This window comes from Onychomys torridus, chromosome 11 (assembly GCF_903995425.1).
Source record: "Onychomys torridus chromosome 11, mOncTor1.1, whole genome shotgun sequence".
In the NCBI taxonomy this organism is placed as follows: domain Eukaryota; kingdom Metazoa; phylum Chordata; class Mammalia; order Rodentia; family Cricetidae; genus Onychomys; species Onychomys torridus.
The window spans coordinates 58,794,081-58,812,329 of record NC_050453.1 but is presented as its reverse complement, the minus strand read 5'-3'; the positions used below and the strand labels follow the sequence as shown (position 1 = coordinate 58,812,329).

Here is an 18,249-nt window from a genome sequence, read left to right as displayed (position 1 = left end):
TAATGTCTTCTGTATTTAAAGCATTTTTATGGGTGATCTAAAAATTAAGTAGACTAGTATAAACACACTAACTTAAATAAAATACGATTTAAGATACACTTAAGTTTGGCATGTCTACAGGATGAGATGATAAGCAGCCCGAGAGCAGTGGCGACAGGGACCGATTGTGAGTTTGAGAAGCCCATTGGTTCCGTGACACTTGTCAAGCAGCTGCTTCAGAATCACTCCAGCCAGTGCTGGCGTAGTGGTCAAGAGTAAGGGTGAGCTGGGTGTGTGTAGGGAGTGGGAGGACGGGGGCTTCCGTTTCCTGGCTTCGTGCTTGTATCCCTGAGTGTGCTGGGAGGAGGCAGAAGGCAGGAGCTGACTGACCCCGCCTGTGGAGGTGAAGGCCTGCTTCTGTCCTGTTTGCGGTGACAGTAGGCAAAGGCAAGGCTTTGAAAAGGTTGAAGACCTTACCTGGAAGAGGGGAGGAAGCAAGCCAAGGGCAGGCTGTGAGTGGAAGGGCCAAAGTGCAGGCTTCCAGCAGCAGGTGGGGTAGAGGGGAGTGCAGGGGCGTGTGTGTGTGTGTGTGTGTGTGTGTGTGTGTGTGTGTGTGTGTGATGCTGCAGTTCCCCCGCTGGCTTCTCTCCTCTACTTAGGCCAAAGCAGAACCGGAGACCTCAGGGAAGCAGTAGGAGAGAGCAGAGAGGCCATGTAGTGGGGGTGGGAAGGGGTAGGGGTAGGGTGGAGGTGGCAGAGTTCCCTCAACTCTTAGCCTTAGCTCTCTGCCCTGACCCCCAGGGGTTCAGAGGGATCCTGTATGAGGCAGATCCTTGCCTCATAGCCCCGGGATGGGAATTCATTTCCAAGATGGTGGTGTAATAGCACCCAGGGCTCACCTTTTTAAAGCGAGCAGTTGAAAATTGAAGTATCTAGTAATATGCTGGGTGTGGAGGGAATGGTACATGCCTCTGACATCCTTTTCTCTTCCAGTTCCTCAAGCCAAGGGTCATAGGCGAGAGGCATATCCACTGATTAGGTTTGTAACTCCTGATCCTGATGAATTCAAAGAACATTAAAGCTGTAGCCAGGGACACCACACTTCCCACGTAACCAATGTGATTGAAACAGCGACTCTCCTAATAGTCTTGGAAGGCAGGCAGCTTCTAACCTTAAGTTCCCAGGGCTGCTTGGGAGGGGTTGGGGAGCCCGACTGACAAGGGACTTGACTGGGTGTGTGTTGCCAGCCCCGCGGAGTTGAAGTGTGTGGGCACTGCAGCCTTTCTGGTTGGACTCCTGTGGATACACATTATCAGAATGTGGGTTAGGAGTGAGGGGAGCAGAGGTTGCCCCTAGGGTGGCTGGGTGGAGGGCGACATGCTGACACCTGTTTCCTCCACACTGGTCTGTGGAGGCCACAGAATGAATGTTCCATTGTCTGGTTCCCGACAGCCACTAAGGGGCTGCCATTGGCTCCCTTCTGCTGAAGCAAGCTGACTTGGGGTGGTCTTAGAATTCTGACATCATTGGAAGTGTGATCTGAAAGTCCCCCAGGCCCTGCTGCCTCTTCTCGCTGCCCCCCACCTCCCACCTGTTCTTTGCAGTCCCCCCTCCTCCAGCCATCCCAGCTCACTTTCTCAAAGAGCAAGCATGTGTTGAAGACTGACCTCTAGCCTACTGTATGGTATCCCAGAGAAAGGCAGGGTGCTACTGTCCTATCATAAAAGTCCACTCCAAAAGTTAAAGTGGGGGCTTGCAAGATGGCTCAGTGGGTAAAGGCACTTGCTGCCAAACCTGACAATCTGAGTTGAATCCCAGAGCTTACAGTGTGGAAGGAAGCAATAACTAATGCATACTGTTCTCTAACTGTGTGTGTGTGTGTGTGTGTGTGTGTGTGTGTGTGTGTGTGTAGGAGAGACACACACAGAATAAATAAACAAGTGTAATTTTAAACATTTAAAAATCTTTAAAGATTGTGCAGCCAAGAGTTCTCCCGGTGCCCCAGCATCTCTGGGTAGGTTTGAGGTACTGCAATCCGCTCTCCCCAGGCTCTACAGCACAGGGAGCTGCTTTTGGCTCAGGGCCTCAGAGGTGGTTTCTCCATCAGCAACCAGATTGTAATCTCCACCTTCGCAGCAACATCTTACACTTTTAGAAAACAAATGCGTGAGGAATCCCTCACTTAGTTGTTTTCCAATCTCCTCCCAGCTCCGGCGCTCCCCTCTTAAGGTCCATTTCAGCCCCGCGTACCGTGTTTTCACAGCCCCACCTCACTTCCCTCTTCCAGGACTCTCCTCTTCTTTTATCTTTTACGCTCAGAAGCCCCACGGTTCCCAGGCGTCGCTATAGGTGTGTGTGTGCGTGGTGGGGGCTTACTGCGTGGGCAAGGGAGAAGAAAGGGGGTCTTAGGGATCCCAAAATGGCTATGGGTGCTCTTGAGCCCAACTACTCAGCCTCTGCCTGCAGTGAGCGTTTGCGGAGGTCGGGAAGAAGCGGGCTCTTGGGAGCCAAGGGTGGGGGATTGGGGCGTGGGGGGGGGGCGGGTCCCTTTGCCTGCCTTGCTCTTTCTGTCCCGGGAGCTGCCTCCCTGACCTTGACGGGAGGCTAGGCGGGGGCGCGGCGCCCAGCGCGCTGTGCACCGAGGACAGTCCCGCAGGCAGGCCCGCCCCGCACCTCCCGGCGCGAGCCCGCCCGCCCTCCCGCGCCGCCCGCCGGGTCTCCTCCCCTCACTGCAGCGCTCGCCGCGCTCGCGCGCGCCCATCGATCAGCCCCTCCCTCTGCCCGGGCGCAGACTGCTAAGCTCAGCAAGTCTTGCGGCAAAGGCACTTCGGAGCGGAGTTGGGCCCGGGGCGGAGCGGGGACTCCGCGCCCCCGGGGACCAAACGCCGCCGCTGGACCGTCGCCAGCGCCGCATCCCTGCAGCCGGTCTCTGCCTCCCGTCGGGGACCGCGGATTTCTCCTGCCGCGTCGGGGGTCGCCCTCGGGTGAGTCCCTATCCCCTCCAAAGTTTCTCCATCCCGGCCTCTGAGTCCAGGGGCTGAAGGCATCTGGTTCCTGGGGGTGGGCGGGGTTGCGGAAGTTTGGGACGAGGAGGACCCGGCGCCCGAACCCTCCTTTAAGGGGAGTTTGCCGCGCCACCGGCTTGAGGGAGCCCGAGCCGGGGAGCGAGGAGCAGGATCCTCTGTGGGTTTGCGCCTAGAGCTGCAGGACGGAGGGGCCGAGGGTCCCTTACGCCCTCCGGCCCTGCTCCCGGCGTTTCTGGTCCCTGGACGGCCCTAATTGCGTCTCGCCCATCCCCCGCCTGTTTGCGCCATCTCTTTTGCCCCGGGTCAAGCCTCGGGGATCTGCGGTACCGATGTCAAGGGAGGAGAGAGGAAGGTCGCGCATGCAAGGCTGGGGGGCCAGACTAGAATTTTGGAAGTGAGGGTGGAGTGGAGCAGTCTGGGACGCGACCCGGGTGGGATGTGTGTGTGGGGGTGAAGATGTCCCTTCAAATCTCATGACTCAGCACCACCTAGGACGTCTTGTCGCTGCTCCAGCCCTGGTCCTCGGGGCCAAACAAACCCTTTCTCTTTTCTGGACTCTTCCTTTTGCGTTTCTGACCCGCCCCTCTCACCACCACGAATTTTCTATTTTAACTTAGAGGCTGCATCTTTTCCCCATCTCATCCCATTAACCCCGGTGCTCTGTTTCTTCCTGCCTTCCCGTAACATTCCACAGGTGCCTCTAGCGGCACGGGGTCTCCCCTTTGCACATCCCCACTCCTGGGGTGCTGGTGAAGGTCTCCTTTCTTGGCAGGCAGTGGAAGCAGCCTGAAGAAGGACAGAGGAGGCGCTTGCCAAACAGGACCACTGCAGTGTGCAGAGGGCAGAGGGAGAGAGAGGGCGAGAATGGGTGGACACGAGGGAAAACACCCTTAGGTTTCAGGGGGCACCCGAAAGAAGACTGAGGTCAGACTCGGGGAGTCTGGGGTAGGCGCTCTTCTTCCTCTGCTGTGGGCGGGAGGCAGAGTCTCAAATGTAATAGATTGCCCTCAGTCCAATCTCTAGCTCTTTGGAAACCTGGGCACTTCATCACCCTGGTGCTGAGGAGGAGCAGGACCAGAGGCCCTCAGCCCTTCCAGCAACCCCATCCTCCGCCCCAGCTTACACCAAGTCTAGCCTTTCGGCTGCTTCCAAACTGTAGAAATGGACATGTCTGACACCCCTCAGGCCGAGCCAGAGGGGCAGGGGCAGGGCAGCTGTGACGCAGTTGGTCGTGCCTGGCAGACACTGCAAGCTTCAGCTGGTGCCAGGGCCCCAGAAGTGAGTCAGCGTCAGGGGTCTACACTAGGCACACGGTGGCCTGGTCTGGGGGATTGCAGCCTCGGCCATTCTTCCGGTGCTCCTGGAAAATGGCCAGTGCCACCGGAACTGGGCTCTCCTCGGCTGCTAGAGCCTCTGCCTGGTTCTGCGCCTTGACACATTCTTGGCCTTAGGACTCCCTTTGGATCCGGGCTTCTTAGGATCTCCTGGGCTTAATTTTCACTCTTTCCCTTCTGCACCTGGCCTGTGGAGGCACCAGGACCCTAGGAACTGTGGAGGGAGGGGACACAGAGGTAGGTGTCCAGTTACCCTCTGGCGGAGCAGAGACCAGTCCTCTCTGTTGAGAGTCAGCTTTGCTCAGCATCCACAAGCTTTCCCCAACCAGCTTGGTATCCTTCTGCGGGGAGGAGGGTATGCAAACACATTTCTTCTTTCTGCTTTGGGGCCTGGCATGCACACAAGACGAGGGGAAGAGAAAGGCATTGGCATCTGGAGGTTGCCGCAGGAATCTATGACTGGCCTCACCTGTGAGTGGCATTGATCTTATCCTGGTCACAGAGCACCTTCCCAGAGCTGGTCAGGGACTCCTGACCATACTGCAGCTCATTTTAGCTGTTCATCATTTCCAGGTAGGTGCCATAAGGCTGCCCCTTATACTGCAGAGGTGGGGGCAGGGCCAGGATGGCTGGAGAAGTCTCTTCCTGCTAGGCCACCCCAGTCCTCCTGGATCTGGGTGCATCTGACCTTGAGTGGCTTCTGCTCTATCTTTGTCCTGCCCTGGCTGAGTCCTCCCTTTCCTCTCCGCTGAACCTGTGCTCAGGGGAGGGGGCTGGAGGGGCAGTGAGTGTGTGAAGCAGGCATCCAGGCAGACAATGACAGCATGCCCAGGGCTGAGGCACACTCGTGGATGACAGAAGGCCCAGCTGAGGAGAATACTGCTTCCTTTAGCTTTGGGATTTGCTAGGTAGACATTTCTGGTCTTAGACATGTTCTAGCTAAAGCTAAATTTGCTTGTCTTGAGCTAGCTAACACAGACGTCTGTTCAGGGACCAGAGTGACCAGCCAAAGGAAGCAACAGAGGGCTTGGATACAGCTGGTTAGAACAGCAAGTACAATGCAGAGCAACAGAAAGCCAGGCAGGCTTGGGTTCTAATTCCCAGGGACAAGGTAATGGCTGGTCTTGATGGTCAGCCAGACTGTGTTAAGAAACGCGTAGGACATCAATGAGGTACGCTTTTGAGTGTTATCTATGAGAGAGTTTTCCAAAGATTACCTGAAGGGGACAGACTAGCCTTGGATATGAGGGACACCATCCTATGGACTGGGGTCCTGGACTGAGTTAAAAGACCAATCAAGCACCAGCATCCCCCTGCTGTCTACTTCTCGATCTACCCATGTGTAAGTTCTCATCGCTACAGCCACATGCTACTCCTGGCCCCATGCCCTCCTCACCATGATGGATTGATTCTGTCCCCTTAACCCAGAGCCGAAAACCAAACCAACCAACCAACCAACCAACCAACCAACCAACCAACCAACCAAGCAAGCAAACCGACCCAAAACAACAACCAAACTCTCCCTTCTGGTGCTTTTCGTCAGGTATTGGTTACAGCGAATGCATTAATTATGAAGTGTGTGGCTGCACTCATGTATGCAGCAGGATTTTGTTAGACGAACCCCCTGGTGCCATTGCTGCAGGCACTGTGGGTGGCTGTGGAATGAATGCATTGGACAGGGCTGCTGCCATTCTCTCTTCCCCCTCACCTTTTGTTTGAGTCAGGGTCCCATTTAGCCACAGAGGGTCTTGGTCAATCCTCCTGCCTTCTACTTTGACCTTCTGAGTGCTAGGGTTTGGGGGGCATGCTACCACACCTGGTTTGTACAGTGCTAGGGTTGAGTCCAGGGCTTTGTACATGCTAGGCAAACACTACCAACTGAGCTATGTCCTCTGCCCTGATCCCTGCTGTTCTGGATTTTGCAATTCAGCGGACCTTAGCGAGTGATTTAGCTACTCTGATCATCAGTTGCCACAATCATTCAGTATTACCTGTGGCTTTGTTGTTGTTACTCTTTTGAGACAGGGCTTTGCTAGATAGCCCAGGCTGGCCTTGAACTCACTATAGAGCTCAGGCTGGCCTCTTGATCGTCCTGCCTCTGCCTCCCCAGTGCTGGAATTATAGGTGCGTGCCACCACTTCACTATTACTATTTTGTCATTGTTTTGTTTTTTATGACAGGGTTTCTCTGTGTAGCCCTGGCTGTCCTGGAACTTGCTCTGTAGACCAGGCTGGCCCTTAATTCAGAAGTCTGCCTGCCTCTGCCTCCCGAGTGCTGCTATTAAAGGCGTGTGCCCCCACCATGGCTTCCCTAACTATTACTTTCTTACAGTCTGTTGTGTGCCACGCTAGGTGACAGGCATTCGGACGAGAATGAAACGTACCTGGCTCCCACACTGGTGACCACTGTCTGCCACACAACTGAAGAAATAATCACGTGGGAACTCACCACAGCTGTGACAAGCGCCGTTCGTGGGAGCCTATGAATAGTGACTTGAATAGGTCTGAAGTTTTAATACTTGCAGGGTACAGTGTGTAAATACTGTTAACACTGTCTGCACAGTAGTCCATGGCTCCCTGCACTGATGCAGTCTGACATCCCCGTGTGAGCATCCACACATACAACTGATTGGTTATTCACCATCTGCTCTGCCGGAAGCCAGGCCAGGAAATGGAAATTCAGCCCTGGACTCTCTCGGTGTCCAGGAGGCCTGTAGTAAATGACATAGTTTAAGTGGAGAAATGCCACATAATAACATTTTTTTTCCCCTACGAGGCAGTATAGTGACTATAGACGGATTGCCTGGGTGCCACCCGGCTCTGCACATGCTCCGGCTTTGGACAAATTGTTAATTAAACTCTTATTCTCCATCATCATCCCATGTGTAGAATGGAGGAGCTAAACTTTCTGTCCCCAACATAGTGTGTTGGGGGGGGGGTGGTTAAGTGAATGACAGCCCAGGTGAGAGCTGTGTGAGTAATTTTTAATCATGTGTCATCCAGTCCTGTCCTTGTCCACAGACAGAGTTGGTGCCATTCCAGTACATCACCGCTCCACATTTCAGGCAGTTCTGCTTGGTGCCCAGTGAGCTGTTTCTTGCCAGAGCTTCATTTCTGGGAAGGATTTGTCCCAGCCGCTCTTCATTTCCATCTCTGGAACAGACAGTTCAAAGAGGTCACAGGGGTGCTGGGTGACTTTGGATCCCAGCCTCGAGGGACTGGAGCAGTCTGTGAATCTGGACTTTGGGGAGCCTTCAGCTGCTAGCCCAAGAGTAAACTCCAGGAAGGGCTCCCCAGATGCATGGCGAGCAGAGCTGCTGTGGAAGCTTCCTCCCTGGGTGGTTTCCAGCTGCTGAGATCCTGGATTATGGATAACATTTAGGAAAGCAGGTTGTGAGTGGAAGGGCCCATTGTAATGGCCACTGAACCTCCCAGCATGTGGTTTCCAAGTAGCCCCCGGATATTTCTTGGCCATTTCTTGGGTGGCAGCGGAACTCAGCCCCACCTGTCTCCTGCTCTCTCCAATACAGCCATTCAGAAAGGGCTTGTGTTAATTCCAGCCCCTCCACCTTGGAGCAGCTGTGGTGGACCCGGTTTCACACTGAAGAAGCAAGGGCTCTTTCTCCTCTATTTTTTATTTGGAGGGAATAAGCAACTCTCTGAAAGACAGTTGGAAAGATCCTAGAACACCTGGCGGCGGGGGAGGGGGGGGGGGACAGCACCCAAGAGGAGCATTCATGATAGCCAGTGTAGGGTGGCTAGGCTTTCAGAGCCCGGGGTCGGCTGCCCACCGGGTTCCTGCCTCTCTGCCCCCTGCCAGAGCTGATGGGCCCAAGGACTCAGCACTGGGCAGTCCGGGGCCCCTTGGAATCAGGAAGGCTCGCTTTTGGCATTTGCAAGGGGAGGCGCCTCTGAGCAGGGCAGGGAGTCCTCGGCCATGGAGAACCCTGTCTGGGCAGCCTATAATTGGGTTGATGTGGTGGCTCTGGAGCAGCAATTAGGGAATACTGCAATTAGAGGTGGAATTTTCCCATTACCACTTCCTGCTTTTTAATAGTGAGTGCAGGTGGGACTGTGAGCAGGGCACTGGGGAGATGGGAAATAGAAATGAACAACGGCTGGGGTGGGGTGGGTCTGCGAGGGGTTTAACCCTTCCCATGCTCTCACACTTGGGGTAACAAAGGGGTGATTTGGTGGTGATGCGTCACGGGGGGCAAGGAGGCCTTCTGTGTGCTGCGTTGTAATAGCTGAGGAAGAATCACTGGAGCTCACTTTGTGTGTGTGTGTGTGTGTGTGTGTGTGTGTGTGTGTGTGTGTATGCATGCACACATGTGTGTGTTTTAGGTAGGGTATTACTGTGTAACCATGGCTGGTCTTAAACTGGGCACTCTTCTGCCTCAGCTTCTTTAGTGCTAGGATTAGAGTTATGAGACATCACTGGGCTCTTCAAAAAATAAATATATTTTTATTTTTGCTGGTTGTCCTACTTCTTTAATCTCAGCACTTAGGAGGCAGATGCATGTGGATTTCTGTGAGTCTGAAGCCAGGCTGATCTACCTACATAGTGATTTCCAGGCTAGCCAGGGCTACATAGTGAGACCCCACCTTAAAAAAAAGTCTAAGCCGGGTGGTGGTGGTGGCGGCAGTGCACGCCTGTAATCCCAGCACTCGGGAGGCAGAGGCAGGTGGATCTCTGTGAGTTCAAGGCCAGCCTGGTCTACTAAGTGAGTTCCAGGATAGGCTCCAAAGCTACAGAGAAACCCTGTCTCGAAAAACCAAAAAAAAAAAAAAAAAAGTCTATTTTTAACTGACACAGAGTAATTGTGTATACTTATGGGGTACGGTGTGGCATCTTAATATATATAAGTGTGATGCTTAGAAAAATATCCTTGGCACATCACTTGCCTCAGATATTTATTTGATTGGGATTTTTTGGTTGTTCATCTTATTTGGGCCCTCCAGACAGCCCCTGTTCCCCAAGGGTTGGAAAGTTTAAGAAAAATAGCTTTTCCATTATTGTTGACTCTGGTCTGAACTAATGGTCTAGATGTGTTAGGCATCTGCTTTGAAAAGTAACTGGGGAGGTTTTAATGCATTTATGAAAAGGAAGTTCTTTTTGATATGTGGCCTCACCTTCTGCCCAACCATAGCTTCCTGGAGCAGAGAGGAGCCTTGGAGGAAGCTGCAGGGGCCCTGAAAAGGGTGTTCCATGTCTCAGAAGTCCACACTCCGGTCTCCTGTGTGTCTTTTGGAGAAAACATATTTTAAAAACACATTTGTGTCTATCTTCTTCTGGCCTGGCTTCCCATGTTCACAGTCAACCATGGATCCCTTTGTGCCACACAGAGCAGTCACAGGCCCCAGTGAGGGACCTAAGATCACATGGTAGAAGGGATGGAGGCCTGAAGGAGGAGAGAGCCACTCACTATCCAGTTACAGCTCAGGCATGGAGGGAGGACGCATGAAAACCTATTGGAACTGAAACGGAACCCGGCCTCACCACTGGAACCCAGAGAAGTTAGAGGTAACCCTCAAGAGCAGGGGCTGGAAATCGTCTGAGCAGGCGATGTGGAGTTAATTGGTGGGGGAGGGCCCCCTCTCCCGGCATTAGTCTCCCGTGAGGAGAAAAGGCATCACTTTAATAAGGCCGCCCTGGTTCCAAATCAATCCTGGCATTGCAGGAGGCGAAGGGGGAAACACAGCCACAAAATTGGATTAGCTCTTTGATGCTGGGAACCGTGCTGGCTGTGGTGGGAGGCAGAGAAGGGAGGACTGAACCTGCCCTGGAGTTCTGAGGCTGTCAGCGATATCTGGCTCCCACCCCACCCAGTCCTCTGCTGGTGGAAGGGTGGCAGTGTGTTCAGGGGGAAGAGCCAAGGCTTTCCCTACAGCCAGGCTTGGAGATGTCCCTAGGATTACCCTGGAGTAGGTGTGAGAGAGCCCAAGCTCCTCAGTGGGGGGGGGTGATGGGAAAGAGGGAGAGGAGATGCTTGTTTGGCCCCTGCTGTGTCCCATAGCTGCACATTCTGAAGATCCAGTACAAAGGGAACACACATGTGGCCAGGAGCTGAGTGGGGGCTGCTTTCAACTTCCATAGCTTCAGAGGCCCCCTAAGAGAATACGGCTAAGAACACAGAGGCTGCTGTCTCCAGGCTGATCACACAAGGTGATCCCTGATAGTGGCTCCCAGAGTATGCTCCTGGGGGGAGTTCCCAGAAGTTTTCCAGAGGGTTCCTTAAGGTCAGGGCAGTTTCAGTAATCGCACCGAAGTGCTCAGCATGTTCAAGACTGCTTTGATGCTAAGGCAGTGGTGGATGAGGACACTGATACTTTGTGTGAGTCAAGGCTGGAGCTGCACCAAACTGTCCTGGTCATTGTATTCTTCTCCGCGACATGCTAAACAAATAATCAAAGAAGGCCTTTGCTGAAGCAGTCAAGATACTCATTTCACAAAATCTGGACCCTAGAATGAATACACACCTCTTAAAATATCTTCTGAAATGAATAGAGTAGACTGTACAAAGCACTTCTGCTGTCCAAGCCCAACCGCCTGGGCATCCACTTGAGTTACAAGCTGAACTAGCCACTCCTTTCATGGACCGATGTTTTCACTTGAGAAAATGGCTGAGAAATAGTCATTCAGAGTGAGTGCCGAGCAGACATTTTTGCAGAAACAAATGGATTAAGCCTGTCATTTCAAGAAAAACATCTAGCAATGTCTATTATCAATGGTGAAACCACCCAAACCTTCAAGCAAAAGTTAGAATTTTGGGAAATGTATCTGTTGTCATGAAAAAGACTCGTCGGGTCAGATCAGTGGGAACTGAATAGATGACTGGTTACTATTAGTGAAGTTGGTCAGCATTTAGAAGAGCTACACTACCGAGCAAACTGCTGTCATTGAAGATAAATATGAAGCTCTAGAACTATCCCCAATCTTCCTCTGAGTGCAAGGTAGATTCCATATTGCAGTGATCCTAGAAACCGCCCCATGGTGAATTTTGATGGCGTATCAAGGAATATCTGTAGTGATTTGAAGAACTTGACTAAATACTCTTCCCTCAGCCAGGTGTGGTGGTGCACACCCATAACCCCAGCACTTGGGAGGTGGAGGCAGGAAGGTCAGGAGTTCAGGACCAGCCTGGACTACATGCAACCCTATCAGATAAATAATAAAAATAAAATAGGGCTGGCAAAATGGCTGTGGGCATGAAGGTACTTGCCACCAAGCTTGATGATTTGAGTTTGATCTATGGGACTCCCATGGTGGAAGGAGAGAACTGACCTCTGAAAATTCTTTCTTTAGCTGTCGTGTGAGTACCACGTGATACGTGCCATTCCCCTGACAATAAATACAAGTCAAATACCCTGTGTGAGTTTGGGTCTTCCTTTCTTCCTTCCTTCTTTCCTTCCTTTCTTTTTTTTTCATACCCCTTCACTGTGATAGACTGAACATGATCTGGGATGGAAGATTCCAGTCTCTTCCAGTAAACCAGGCATTGAAAAAAACCTGGTCATATTTCTTATGAGATAACACATCTAGATGTTTTTCATCTTAGAAAACATAGTCTTATTGAAATCTATTGTGTTCACATGTAACAGATTGTTCTTTTTTTTTTTTTTTTTAGATTCATTTATTTATTATGTATACAGAAGAGGGTGCCAGATCTCATTACAGATGGTTGTGAGCCACCATGTGGTTGCTGGGAATTGAACTGAGGACATCTGGAAGAGCAGTCAGTGCTCTTAACCTCTGAGCCATCTCTCCAGTCCCAGATTGTTCTTGTCAGTCAATAATGGAATAGTTTCTCAATCTGGATTTCTAATGTGGTAACTCTAACCTACATAAGTACATGTTGTGAATTGGGTCCTCATTAGGCTGGTGTTGAGCCACTGCCCTTGGGGTAGCCTTTGTGGGAACTGGGCATACACAGAGAAGTGTTTCCCAAAATTTAGTACCTCAGAGAAGAAGTTAGGTGTGTACTTGTGTCTCAGATGTCCCAGTCACCTGGCGGCCTTGCTGGGCAGCCTGCAAGGAAGGGTGGGCAGAGACAGAGCCAGCCAGTTGGGAGAGTCTAGGGCACCCATTCCACTGGCCTCAGCTGGCCTCTGGGGTTCAGGCCCTACCCCATGGCTGACCTTGTTAGAGTGAGTGAGGGGGATCCTTCAAGATCCTTCAGGATCCCCCTCAGCATCTCAGCCCCTGTGTTCCTAGCTTAACTCTGCCTTGATCCGCCTTGCATATTGGGGTTCTTGATATTGAGTTTCATTTAAGCTGTCTGAAAAGGGGGTGGTGGTGAAGCTATAGAAAGATTTAAATATGTTGTAGTATAAGTCTTTGTTCTAAAGATAAAGCCCAAGTCTCAGAACTTGAGGCAGGAGGATTATGAATTTTAGTCTAGCATGGGTTGCATAGTAATTTTCTGAATAAAAAACAAAACAACAACAACAACAACAACAACAAAAAAAAAACAAAACAAAAGGGAAGATGTGTGTATACAGGGCAAAAAGTGCAGTCTGCGGTGATGTGGTCAAGATGCCCCAGGGGACAGTTGCTGTGGCTGGAGCAGTTTTAGCTATGATACTAGGTGCTGGCACACTGGGAACTCAGGGCATGGTCACAGGCAGGTCAACAGGCTTTCCTGCTCATTTTGTCTTTGTAACAAGCCTCAGCTCTACAGAGGTAACATTTACAGATCTGAACTCTGTCTATTTAAAATGTTGGAGTTGATGGCTTTTAGTGTATTGGTAACATTGGGCAGCCATCATAATCCAGTGTTAGACCCCATGATATTTCACCCCCTACAGAGGTGGATAGTCTCTGAAAGGTAAAACAGGTCCCTGAGGTTACCCTGCTGGTGGACAGCCTCCAGACCAATATCCAAGTCAAGTGAGCCTGCCTTGGTGCTGTTCTAGCTGCCTGCCTTAGAGAAGGTTGGGCTGTCTCTTGCATGAGGACTGTGGACAAATGCCATCCCCTACTCCCCTGGCTGGTGTCACAGGGATTTATCTGGAGTAGGTCTTGTCCACACAGTTCTAGGGATGCTGAGGAGGAAACCCTGAACTCAGCCCCTCTCAGGAGTAAGGTTCCAACAATAGCCCCATGGTTCTCCCTTTGGCCTAGCTTACAGGAGACCCAAAGCTCCTCAAAGAGACCCACTGAAGGTCTGGGAAGTAAGATGCCAGGAAGTAGAATTTATCTGTTTTGCTGGTAACCCAGGATGGAGAGGAAGTTCTTTCTTGTGTCTAGCCACATTTCTCCTGCTGCGCTGAACACTCATTTCCTCTTCCTATACACCCATCCTTCCCTGCCTGCCTGGTGATGTGGGGAGCCATTGACATGGGAAAAGATGAGAGCCAGAAGCAGTTATGGACTCTTTCCACCTAGCCACATGCCTGTTGAACTTAAAATTTACCTCCCTCGTCTTTGAGACTCAAAGAGAATTGTTCTTCCCATGGGAAGACCAGGTAGGCTTCATGTCTGTCCCATGGCATTTGTGGCTCTGGCCCAGGGAATAGGGCCAGCTGGTCCAGGAAAGAGGAGTGGAGGCAGGTTGGAGAGGCTGTGGAGGGCAGCAGAGAGCTACCCCAGGTGAGGGCATGGCGGAAAGGGAGCTTGTCTTTCTCTCTCGGCACAGGGCTTGTGGCCCTTTCCCAGCCTGGCAGTCTTCCGCTGCCCTGACCTCAGTGCACCTCTCTGGGGGCTGTTCCCAGTGCTGATGGGGATCAGAAAGGGGGAAAGACCAAGACATTGCAGAAGAAGATGAGGGAGGTGTACTTCCCTGGGTGACAATGGTCACTTAGGTCCGTGGTTCTCAACCTGTGGGTCTTGACCCTTTGGGGGTCAAATGATCCTTTCACAGGGGTCACATATCAGATATCCTACATATCAGATATTTACATTATGATTCATAACAGTAGCAAAATTACAGTTATCCAGTAGCAAGGAAAATAATGTCATGGTTGGGGGTCACCTCAACATGAGGTACTGAATTAAAGGGTCACAACATTAGGAAGGTTGGGAGCCACTGACTAAGGTGGTTTGGACTTGCCTTTCGGGGAGGGATGCTGAGACCCTGCACACTATCCCTTGGCGGGGTGGTGGTGGTGGTGGTGGTGGTGGTGGTGGTGGTGGTGGTGGGGTCTTGAGTCTTCTCCCTTCTGGTACCCCACTACACTTTTCCCTCCTCCTAGAAGCCTTTTGTGGCTCTGACCCTGCAGAGCAAGGTGGAAATCACCAGTGAACTTGAAAGTACTCAGAGGCAGGCAGGCAGCCTCACCAGGACAGGTTATTTTTAAATTATTATTATTATTTTTTTGCTTTATTGAGACAAATTTGACAAACATTGCATGTGTTCAGGATGTGTGATGATTTGGTATACATGTGCATTGGGTGACATTTATCACATAAATCAATACATGGCCATAAGGTGATCCTGTGGGGACAGAGGAAGATGCCCCTGATGCCCCTGAGACTCCCAGTTCTGGGGCACGGGGTTCTTGACCTTCCTCTAAAACGAGCACCAGACATATTTCCAAAACAGCCCTTTGTAGTGGCTCAACCAAGCCCTCTTTGCTGAAAGCCACTTCTTGTTTGGTTCCTGGCACCCAGCAGCATTAGGTGGGGGGAAGATTCACACTCCCTCAGGCATGGGTCTGCATACACACACACACACACACACACACACACACACACACACATACACACACACACACACACACAAACACACACACACACACACACACACACACACACGTCAGTGTCCTCAGGGTCGCTTTGGGCAAGGTGCCCATGGGCTGTGCCAACTTCCTCTAACACTTACTGGAAAGGGACAATGAACTTGAACCTGAGACCTAATCGCCAGGTCAAAGGAGACTCCTGGTCTCACACCGTCTTCCTGCCTATGTGCCGCCTTCTGGCAGGAATCTTAGGCTGGGGTCTGGTTTGGGAACTGGGCAGTTGAGTGTTCTCCTTGTAGACTGCGGACCCCCACAGGCCTTGGCCATTGTGGCATCTACCACCTGCTGTTAGGAGCCAGTGCCTGGAGCTGGCTCAGCTGTAACCGGCAGTGTGGAAAATTCAGAGAACGTGATGGGGCTGTGCTTCTCAGTAGTTGCGTGGATGGTGAGTGATGATATGTTGGGGAACAGTCTGGGACTTCACTTACTGCCCTTGGTGGCTGAAGTGGTGGAGGAGACTAGGGGCAGGAGAGGTGAGTGGGGGCTCCTGGAATTATTCTGGCAGGACAGGCTCACCTGATCTTCCTGCTTTGCCCCACAGCAGTAAGAGTCTTTTCTGTCTCCAAAGTTTGATAGAGAAGGACAGGTCAGCGTCAATCCTTGTTCTCTGTCTCAGTGGTGGAGCCAGGACTTGGGGGCCAGGACCCTGTTTCTGTAGTGTCTCCCAGTCTCATGGGATTCCTTTCCAAAGGTCTCACTCACTCACTCACTCAAGCGAGAAACAGTCAGCACACCCGCCTCCGTGCAGGGAAGGATGGGGGTGAAGACAGAGGAGAGAGGCCATGCTCATGGCCCTTGCAGCTCGAGGAACTTGATATGTTAAGCAAAAACTGTCCCACAACTGATTAACTTCGGGGTTAACAGTGGACATTCAGAGAGGACTCTGGCATCCCCCGGCCTTCCCTCATGTTGGGAGGGATTCCCGCAAGTGCTGAGCTTGGACACAGGATCTGGCTGTAGAGTCTAGAGTTTCTGGCTCTGCCTCTAGCTCTTCAGGCGTCACTACTTGTATCCGTTCCTCCCACAGAAGCGAGGACACACAACTAGAAGGGCCCTGGTGTGCTTTCCTAGAGTCCCAGAAAATGCCACAGGTTTCCAAAGGCCAGTTGTAGGTTTTATCCAAGATAGCAAGAGAGGAATTCTAGAATTAGCCACTCACCCCAAAGAGCAAATGAGTTGGAGGAGAACATCCCAGAACCAGGGAATCACATGCCTTTGACTGTGCGCCGATAATGCACATGGCAGATGAGCCACAGGGTGGCTGGGTCCAGGGAGGAACACCAGACTGTCCTTGCACCAGGATGGGATGAGGGCAGTGCTTGCAAATGGCAGCAAACAGAGTTTGGGTTAGCTATTAGGCAGTGCTCCCATTCTAAGAGCACTAAGGAATCTGACAATGGATTAGAGGGCTGTGGTAGCATTCATCTGATGTTTGGGGAAAGCAGGGAGAGCATTTCTGAGAGAGATGCTTGCATGGTGGCAGTGGCAGCTATGGCCTCCCAAGGCCTTCCTCAGACAGTCCATGAATCTCTTCCTGCTTTGCAGCTGAGGTCAGCGCTGTCTGGATGTCTGTGAGAGGAAGATGTCAGGTCCTCTTGGCAGTGAGATTTTTAGCATAAACCATCCTCAGTTCACATCTAGCCATGACATGTGTGGCTAACTGCAGCTGTCACATCAGTCAAGTCAAACCCAATTACACCTTTGCTCTCTTGTCCTGCCGTGATGTAAATATGGCATCTGAGAACCGTATCACATGCTGGTGGTGGGGGACTGGGGCAACTGGCTTTGGAGGTGGTGGGGTGACAGAGATTTATGTTTCAAACTCAGGGACAAGGGCAGCAGACAGGCTCTTTGAGGGGGTGGGATTGGGTGGCCAGGGCTGCTGTCCACTCAGGGGGCCCTGAGTAGTTTATTTTTAGATCAGCAGATGCTCTCGGAGGGACTTTTGTGTCCTTGGATTCCTATTTTTTTTTTAATTGCTCCAGTGGTCCCAGGCTTCTCATGTGTGCACGGGTCTACCTGCAGACGCCAAAAGGGCCAAGGATGCACAGCTGCCCCACTGCTACAGCCCATGCTGTGCACCTGTATGGATGATTTATGATGTCAGCGAGTTGGTGACAAATCTATGGCATGAGAGGCCTCAGGCACCTGAAGAGGAGCTGGCAGACACCAAATGCAGCTGCTGTCACAGAACACCAGGTGGGGGGTAAGGCTGCCTTGCTCCATGGAAGGTCTGAGGCAGGACGGGAAGGAAAACTTGATAATTGAGTTCTCTATAGCATGGCTTGAGTGTGTGTGTAGACCTGCCAGGGAGAGCTGAGTGTGTGCACAACTGTCAGCCAGTTAGCTTGCATTAAAAAAAAGTCCTTCATGTTGGAGAGATGTAAGGAATAAGAAGACAGAAAAAGAGGAAGGGATGGGGAGATAGTCTTGGACATCGCAGGCTTGGCATGTGGGGCCCCTTTATCCATGCCATGATGTGACTGATGTGTAAGTGAAGTGCTTTGGGCACCTAAAGTCTTCAGTCATGAGATAAGGCCTGCCCCAGGACATGTAGATTGTCCCGCCTGATGTGGGCAGGTCTGTTCACATCCTGTCCCTTTGCATGTGGTCTGTTTAGACATGCAGAACTTTCCCCTGCTAACAAGCAGCAGCTCTGTGCCTTCAACACTGGAGGGGGAGTAAAGAGCCCAGAACTTTGGAAGAATGTAACTTCTAGATTCATTGAACAGGAACTCTAGTCTGGAACCCTGGCCAGATCTAGCTCATTCTTATCTAACTAACATAATTCTGATGTCACCGGAAATGTTTCCAGGGAGGCTGGAGAAATGGCTCCGTGGTTAAGAGCCTTTGTGCACCTATAGAATATCTGGGTCTAATTCTCAGAACCCACATGATGGCTCAAAACAGTCCATAGCTCTAATTCCAGGGGATTTGATACACTTTTCTGGCCTCTCAGGCATCAGGCACACAGATGGTACCCATACATATACTGAGATAAAACACACATTCACATAAATCTGTAAAAAAAAAATTATATTATTTCCTGGAGAAACATTGTTATTGATGCTAGAAGATTTATAAACCAGGGCTGGGAGATGGTGCCACTATAAAATACTTGGCCTGAAAGTCTGAGGGCCTGATTTCAGTCCCTAGAGCCCATATTAAAAA

At 51.4% G+C, this 18,249-nt stretch overlaps 1 protein-coding gene across 1 annotated transcript in view; it reads left to right on the top strand.

Annotated features, from left to right (window-relative positions):
- Positions 1-2,721: 2,721 nt before the first annotated feature.
- Syt2 (synaptotagmin 2) overlaps positions 2,722-18,249 on the top strand; it is a 93,473-nt gene continuing 77,945 nt past the window's right edge. Inside the window, exon 1 of the mRNA XM_036202199.1 lies at positions 2,722-2,963. The gene's annotated coding sequence lies outside the window, so the exon portion shown is untranslated. The remainder of the gene's footprint in view (positions 2,964-18,249) is intronic.